Here is a 7,983-nt window from a genome sequence, read left to right as displayed (position 1 = left end):
ATAAACATGAATACATAATATAAGGCTAAGGCAGATGTGAAAAGGAGATACAAGGAATTTCTTATATAGGAGCATTTTCCAATGGGTGCATATAATAAGTTGAAGATGAAGAAGTTTGGACCATGCAAGATAGTGAAGAGGCATGATTCTGGCAATGCGTATGAAGTGGAGTTGCCTACTAAATTGAATATTTCATTAGTATTTAACATTTTCGATTTGATGGAGTATTATGAAGGAGGTGATGGAGATGAAGTTGCAGAAGTGCAATGGAGCATTCCAGCAGCTAGTTCGGCTACAAAGGAGATTAAGGAGATACTAGACAGTCATGTTGGAAAAAGTACTAGAAACAAAACTTAAGAGGAATACTTGGTCAAATGGAAAGGGAGACCAGTTGAGGATTCATCATGGCTAGCAAAGGAGGAGGTTAACCATCTTGGTTTTCCTTTGAACACCTGAGATGTGAAGGGGTTACTTCTCAAATTACCTTGAGTGTCTGATGCAAAAGCATCTTGGGTGCAAGGGCAATCTTCCATCACCCAAAAATATTTTATTTTTAGTCATTTCTATTTTAATAAGGGCTAGTAGACAGGGTGGATACTATTTATGGAAACTTACTATTTTTAGTAACTTTATCATATGAGTTTGGGATGTTCTCATTTTCTATAGGAAGGTTAATTTTAGAGTTGTGAGCCTACCATAAAAATCTCATTGCTCAAGCATAAGTGTCAGAGAAGTTATTGTGAATTTTTGATGGAAAATTTTGTAGAAAAATCTTTAGGCTCACTGTTGAAGGCCTTAGAGTGCTCGAACGAAGTCTAAAAAATCAAAGGAAGGGCGCTAGCTTCATTTTGAGCTTGTAGATTAGGAGCTGGTGTTTCCAAAAAGTAGTTATAATAGCCAATCAGAGCAACAATTCGTGAGTTATGTCCTTTCAAATTTGGGCTACCAAAAATATCTAAAATAATTTTCAATGATGTATTTGGTCGACTCTATGTGTATTATTAGGGTCTTTTGTCCTTAGGTATCAAGTTTCAATGTCTAGAACCTTCCCGAGCAGCATAAAATTTCTTATTTAAGAAAGGTCTGAACATTGTCTAGGACAACTCTAGGTGATAGTTCGCAACTTGTCTTGTAGATTATTGTATTGAAGGTGCTCATGTGGGTTAGCATATTGTACTTATGAATTTTGTAATTCCACATTTGCGGCGCAAATGAGAAATCCATACTATTTTCTCGCATTTGCTATTATTTCTTTGTTTCTGTTATGAGTTTATGCTATTAAGGGGAGCACCCTGCATTATATAGATATCCTATGCAGAAAGGGATTTTTCATTTATACTCAAAAAAGATTTCTATTTGAGTTATCAGTATTCAATATTCATTTATTCAAGATGTTTTGTCTCTACTTGAGTTAACTTCAAGATTAACAACTAGATTCAAGCTACAAGCATAGTTGCCAAAAATGTGATGTATGCGTGTTGTTTTCCATTTTGACAATAACATTATGTTTTAATAGAAGAAACACTCATTTTTATAGGTCAAAAATTAAATCAAGTTCATAACTTCTTTCCACTAATTTCTCTTATTGACAAAGTGCACAAAGCTTTAGAGTTTATTTTCATTAATGAAACATCTTACTTTATTGAGAATCAAAAGTAATTTGGATTGGGAGATTTTAATAAAATAATAATAATTTAATATTATTTTTTAAGATTTAAAATCTAAACTAAATATAGTTATTAGATGATTTTTCTAATACTTATGTTAAAATAATCTTTTTATAATATTATTAATATCATGATATTGATAACTATTTAAATTTATCCTCTAGTTGACTTTTTAGCCTTTTTGTATTTTGGGGTCAGGCCACCATTCTTTTGACTATTATCTAATACTTCAAAAACTATTGAACATTTACAAACAATTACGATGAAAGAAAAAATCCTAATATATTTAAAAGTGATCTATAATATTATCTCTCTCTCTCTCTCTCTCTCTCTCCACACACACACCACCCACACACAAACATACATATGTGTGTGTGTGTGTGTGTGTGTGTGTGTGTGTTTATATATACATACATACATATGTATGTATGTATATATATATGTATGTATGTATGTATCTACATATGTATATATGTGTGTATATATGTATGTGTGTGTGTGTGTGTGTGTGTGTGTGTGTGTATACATATATATACATACATACAAGTATACATATATATCTATATATACATACATATATATATGTATATATACATAAATACATATACATGTATATATATACATATCTATATGTACATATACAGACACGCACACACATGCTAGTTGTCGACCATGTTTGTATTATGGGCAAAGTCCTAAAAAGATGGTCACACATATAGTAATAGGCGATCACGCATCTACTAATAGATGATCATTATTTAATCTCTTTGGTTATTGATTGGTCCATTTGTGCATAAAGTACTATTTTTTAGATGAGTGGCTATTGGGGAGTCCTAGTGGCTGGCATTAGGAATACATTTTAAAATGACACTTTTAGATCATCTCGAACTTTAAAAATTCTACAAAGAGCTCTGTAAATGTGGTAAAGCCAAAATGCTAGCATTAAGTTCTTCACTCACATAGGAAGCTTCACCAAAAAAATTGATAAGTTTTAGTGCACAAGTTAGAAACAACAGGTGTGTGAAGTTAGCCTAAACTACTACTAGATCATTTATATAATATTATAGATATATATTCTTCGAACTTTTAAATATATAGGTTGTAAGCTCTTGCTTTCGACATGAATGACTTTAACCCTAGTGAAAAATCATACTATATAAGTCGAAACCTATTTAATTATCTTAACTTTGTGTGTCACGAAAAAAAGCATCCTTGGAAAATTATTTGAGAAATCATCAAAGAATTATGTTTGGATAAGCTTTGAAAGAAGATTAATATGTGGATGTCTAGAAGCTTGAATATCTTTAAAATCCATTCTAATGTTCTTCATGTTTATAATTTATAATTCATTTCAAAACTAAACTAATATTAATGATATGGTCAGAATATTGATTGCCCTCAACTTCAAGGTTTACACACGTAGCTTTTTGAAGTCATTATAGTCAAATCAAGTCAATAAATGCAAGTCAAGTCTAGTTTAGTCTTTTTAATTAATGCAACCTTAAATTTTGGTAACCGCTCGTGTGATACACAACATTCATTGTAAATGGATAGTGGCTGCGGTGCAACATATATGCACCCACACTAGTGATAAATAGTCTTTAAGTCTTTAATATACAAATGAAACACACTCAAAAAAGTTGCATAAGTCACACCATAGATAGTGCCTTGTGAATGGTGGGGCAACCTTTTATAGTCAAGTCACGTCTTGTCATTTTAATAAGTGCAACTTGAAATTCTGGTAACTGCCATCTCGTGCGATACACGGCATTCGTTGTGAATGGCGGGTCGATCTTTTCAAGTCAAGTCAAATCTTTTTAATAGATGTAACTTTAAATTCTGGTAACCGCCATCTCGTGCGATACACAGCATTCGTCGTGAATGGCGGGGCGATCTTTTCTATATAAATGACTAATCCCTCCTCATCGATACAATCAATCCTTATTTACACAAACCACACGGTATAACAAATGGCAACAGTTCCAGTGTTTGCGCTTCTTCTCGTGGCTGGACTGGCCACCTCTCTTTATATGTAAGGTAAGCTTTATTGATCACATGACATCTATTGGGGGTAGTTAAATAATATAACATCACCAAGGTTAACAATAATATGTATATGTGTTTGTGTTCTTTTACAGAGGCCGCAGCGGTTAGGTTCAATATAAAGAACCAGTGCGGATACACAGTTTGGCCGGCGGGATTACCAGGAGGAGGGAAGCAGCTGGACAAACAGCAGACTTGGAGCATGGATGTGATGGCGGGGACAATGCATGCGAGATTCTGGGGGCGAACCGGCTGCTCTTTCGATGGGAGCGGGAAAGGAAGCTGTAAAACCGGCGACTGCGCCGGCAAACTGAACTGCACCGTCTCCGGAGCTGCTCCTGCCACGCTGGCGGAGTATTCGCTGAATGGAGACGGCAACAGAGATTTCTACGACGTGTCTCTGGTGGACGGCTTCAACGTTCCGCTTTCTATCAACCCCACAAACGCACAGTGCAGCACCACTGCATGCAAAGCCGACGTAAATGCTGCGTGCCCTTCTATGTTGAAGGTGGATGGGGGATGCAAGAGTGCCTGCGCTGCCTTTCACACAGCCCAGTACTGCTGCACTGGATCCTATGCCACCACCTGCCCTGCCACAAACTACTCCATGATATTCAAGAAGCAGTGCCCTCAGGCTTACAGCTACGCCAAGGACGATACTGCGACCGTATGCCCTTCTGGCACCACCGACTACAGCGTTGTGTTCTGTCCCTAGATGTATATATATATAGGATTATATTGCTCCTTAGAACCCACGAATAATCAGCTCATGTGAGCTAATTATGATCACCCCCGTATTTAGTATCAGATATATGGTAGTATAAACTATCGTTTGCTAGTGATATATCATATAAACAAGCCATCGTTTGGTGTAAGGCATGGTAGTTTCATGTATGACTGCTTATTTTGAAGTATCCGATATATGGTACCATAAACTATCATTTTGTAAGCGTCATATAGCCTTCATTTGGGAAGGCACTACATGGTACTTTCAAGTATTAGTCTATTATAAATAATAAATAAAAAGAGATCATAAGTTTTTCAATAATGTAGAAAACGTAATTCAGTTACATTATCCTATTCTCAAGTTCAAATATCTTAAATGTAGTTATACAAAGGAAGGGGACATTTAAGTCAATCAAATATAGTAAATTTATCTTTTAAAGTTAATATTAATTGTAGAATGTTTAGTTAGTTAATATTTTTTTATCATACAATTATTTTATTTAAACAATTATTGTACATTTTTTTACAAAGAAGAATGTTTCCTTAATAGATTAAATGATTGATACTTATTTCAATCATTGTGGTTTGATTGGATTATTAGTTGGAGTGTTATAGGGCAAATTTCTAGGAATAACTAGACAATATTCTCCAATGTATAAATAAGAACCATATAATATAAATATAAGAACTTTTTAATAAAATAAAAATATTAATACATAAATATAATTAAGCTATAATAAATTTACTTTTATATAGTAAATTAGATATTATTTTTAATTTTAAATATATTTTTTATATCAAAAGTATGTTATTTTTATAATATTACAATATAAAATAATTTTAAAATATAGATTGATAATTATTTTAATATTACTAAATTCAAAACTGGATTTTTATGACAAATATTTAAATATTAATTAATCTATATTAAATATTATCATTCCAATCAAATTAATTGATTCTATATTATAATTATTAAAATTAATATATTACTCTGTCGAATTAAACTATTACTTACCACAAATACTAGCCACTATGTGGCACTTGTTTCAATCATCGTGGTTACATTAGAAAATAGATAGATACACAATTTAATTTAGAATAAAAATAACATGTTTGTTTTGCTAGTTAAGATTTTTTATAACTTTCTAATTTGAGATAAATTTTATTTTATTATTTTATTTCAATGAATTTGATTGAATGCTTTTAAAAAAATTTGAAAACATCCTATTTGAATATGTGAAGAAATAGAAAAATTAGGGTGCTCAATTTTTTAAAAAATAAATTTTATGTCAATGGGCCCTTGGTCTATTGGTGAAGTTGAATCGCTCACAAAGAGCCCACCAGGGATCAAGTCTTGCTAAGTGCAAGGCCTGAAGACATCATAAGGGATGAGGTCGGGATTGTGCCCTGAGAAAATTTGGCAACGTGGGTGCTCCTTAGTCCTTGGCTCTTAGCCAAAGAGGTTTTAGGCACGCATGGGCCCGTATCGGCTACCCAAAACTTGTTTGTGGATGACTTACATCAAAAAAAAAAAATTATATTTTTATTTTGAACTAATCTACTAAACATATATATAGTGTATGGATCTACCTCATTTAAATATATAAATATTGCTTATTTGTGAAACTCAAAATAATTATTCTTACTATTAGGAAATACAAAATAATTCCATTGATATTTTTACAATCTATTCTGAACAATTTGTTTTCCTCCTAAATGATAGAACAAACCAAAAGACCCAACTAAAGATAGTGATAAATTAACCTATCATTTTAAGAAAAGTACTTTAAAATGACCTTTATATTGTTCACCAATTCTATCAAATTACCACATGTTGATGAAATAACATCTCAAAATGACCAAATGATATTTAGAATAGATTATCTTGCCACACTATTATATATGTGTATATACATGTAGATATACATTTACATACAAATAGTGAAGTTTCTAAAAAAAATAGGAAAATAACATAATCATGTCAAAAAAAATTAAGACTTCATTAATGTAGTATAAAATAATCTCCTTCAAGTATTTTATTTGAATCATCTTGATGTTAACTAATGGTGGAATCACTTAGGGTTCTAAAATAATTAATAAAAATCATAGTTGTATAAGATCAAGGTTAACACCTTAAATCAATGTCCTAGTATTAAAAGTATGATATGAAAGTTCATTTTGTTCTTTCTCAAAAAATAGTCTTATTCTTGACAACATCTTGTTTTTATTATGTGCACCCTAAATAACCAGATTTAAATGAAAAGATAATATTTTGAGTTATGTTAAAAATACATATAGTATAGGAATCAAAAAGATATAACATAGTTAGATTCTTTGAATATATTTTACCAAATCTAGATATCAAGTTATCCAGATTCTTTGAATATATTATAACAAACCCAAATATCAATTTACTTTAAAAATTGAGTCAACCCCTTAGATCCCATGAAGTGTTCATGCAAAAAAATTATGTGGGACCACATTACATAGTAGTGTCAATGTATGGTTCATGTTCCTGGCTCGTGCAAGCTCTACAAGCTCTTAGGGCTTCCAACAATACATGGGTTTTGATAGTGGATTCAAAAGAAGATGAAGTCCTAAATTGGGTTTGGAGGCTTAGAGGAGACCTTGTTTTCCTTATGTGTGATGGGAGGGGAGTTAACCTCCTTTATCATCTTGAGACTATGCTTCTAGGTGTGGGATTTTTTGGTGGAGACTCTAATAGGGTTCAACCCTCTAAGTTGTGGTTTTCTCTTGTGGAAGGTTATGCCCCTTTCTCTGTTGAGTAGAGTTATAGGGTGGAGGGAACATTTTTCAATTGTGAGGGTTCCCTTCCTCCCTATAGGATCATTCGTAATGGAGCCTTGAAAAATGTGATTAAACTATTTTATGTTTATGCTAGGGTTGTTCTACGGCTGAAAGATTCTCATAGGCTATGTTCTTTCATTGGTTGCAGTTTCTTTTGGATGATCCTCTTTTAAGTTTCAAGAAATATCTCTAATCTAGTGGAAGATTTTACTATCGATAGTGACCCTAATGGGTTTTTTGGGTGTCCCTATTGGTTTGGTGGTGGCCAGATCTATGGTTGTTATAGATTGGGGATTCCTTTCTTAAGGAAGAAGTATGTTATTTTTTATGCCCTATATATTTTTGGGCATGGTTGGTTGACAAGTTGGAACCCTATTATTTCTCAAGAGAATCTCTTCTTTTCATTCCCAAGGAAGCCCTGTGTGTGTGTGTTTTCAACTTCCTTTCTTAAGGGAGAAGTATGTTATTTTTTATGCCCTGTATATTTTTGGGCATGGTTGGTTAATAGGTTGGAACCTTGTGAGTTCTCAAGAGAATCTTTGTTTTTCATTCCCAAGGAAGCCCTTTGTGTGTGCTTTGTTGGTGTGCCATGAGTTGAGTATTCTTTGGTTTCCAAATCACTATATAGGTGATGTGGGACATGAGTTTTCAGCTAATAGGAACTTTCTTGTTATGAAAGAATCAAAGGTCTTGGGCATGCATCTCTTCCCTTCGGTACCTAATCTATTTTGAAGCA

The 7,983-nt window shown here is 32.9% G+C and overlaps 1 pseudogene; it reads left to right on the top strand.

The window, feature by feature from the left end:
• The first annotated feature begins 3,783 nt into the window (after nt 1-3,783).
• On the top strand, nt 3,784-4,767 carry LOC149544077 (pathogenesis-related thaumatin-like protein 3.8 pseudogene; annotated as a pseudogene).
• The last annotated feature ends 3,216 nt before the right edge of the window (nt 4,768-7,983 follow it).

The sequence above is a fragment of the Cupressus sempervirens genome, chromosome 8 (assembly GCF_028749045.1).
Source record: "Cupressus sempervirens isolate cs-2001-9-10 chromosome 8, ASM2874904v1, whole genome shotgun sequence".
Classification (NCBI taxonomy): domain Eukaryota; kingdom Viridiplantae; phylum Streptophyta; class Pinopsida; order Cupressales; family Cupressaceae; genus Cupressus; species Cupressus sempervirens.
The sequence above is the reverse complement of the archived record's forward strand: the minus strand, read 5'-3'. Positions and strand labels throughout refer to the sequence as shown.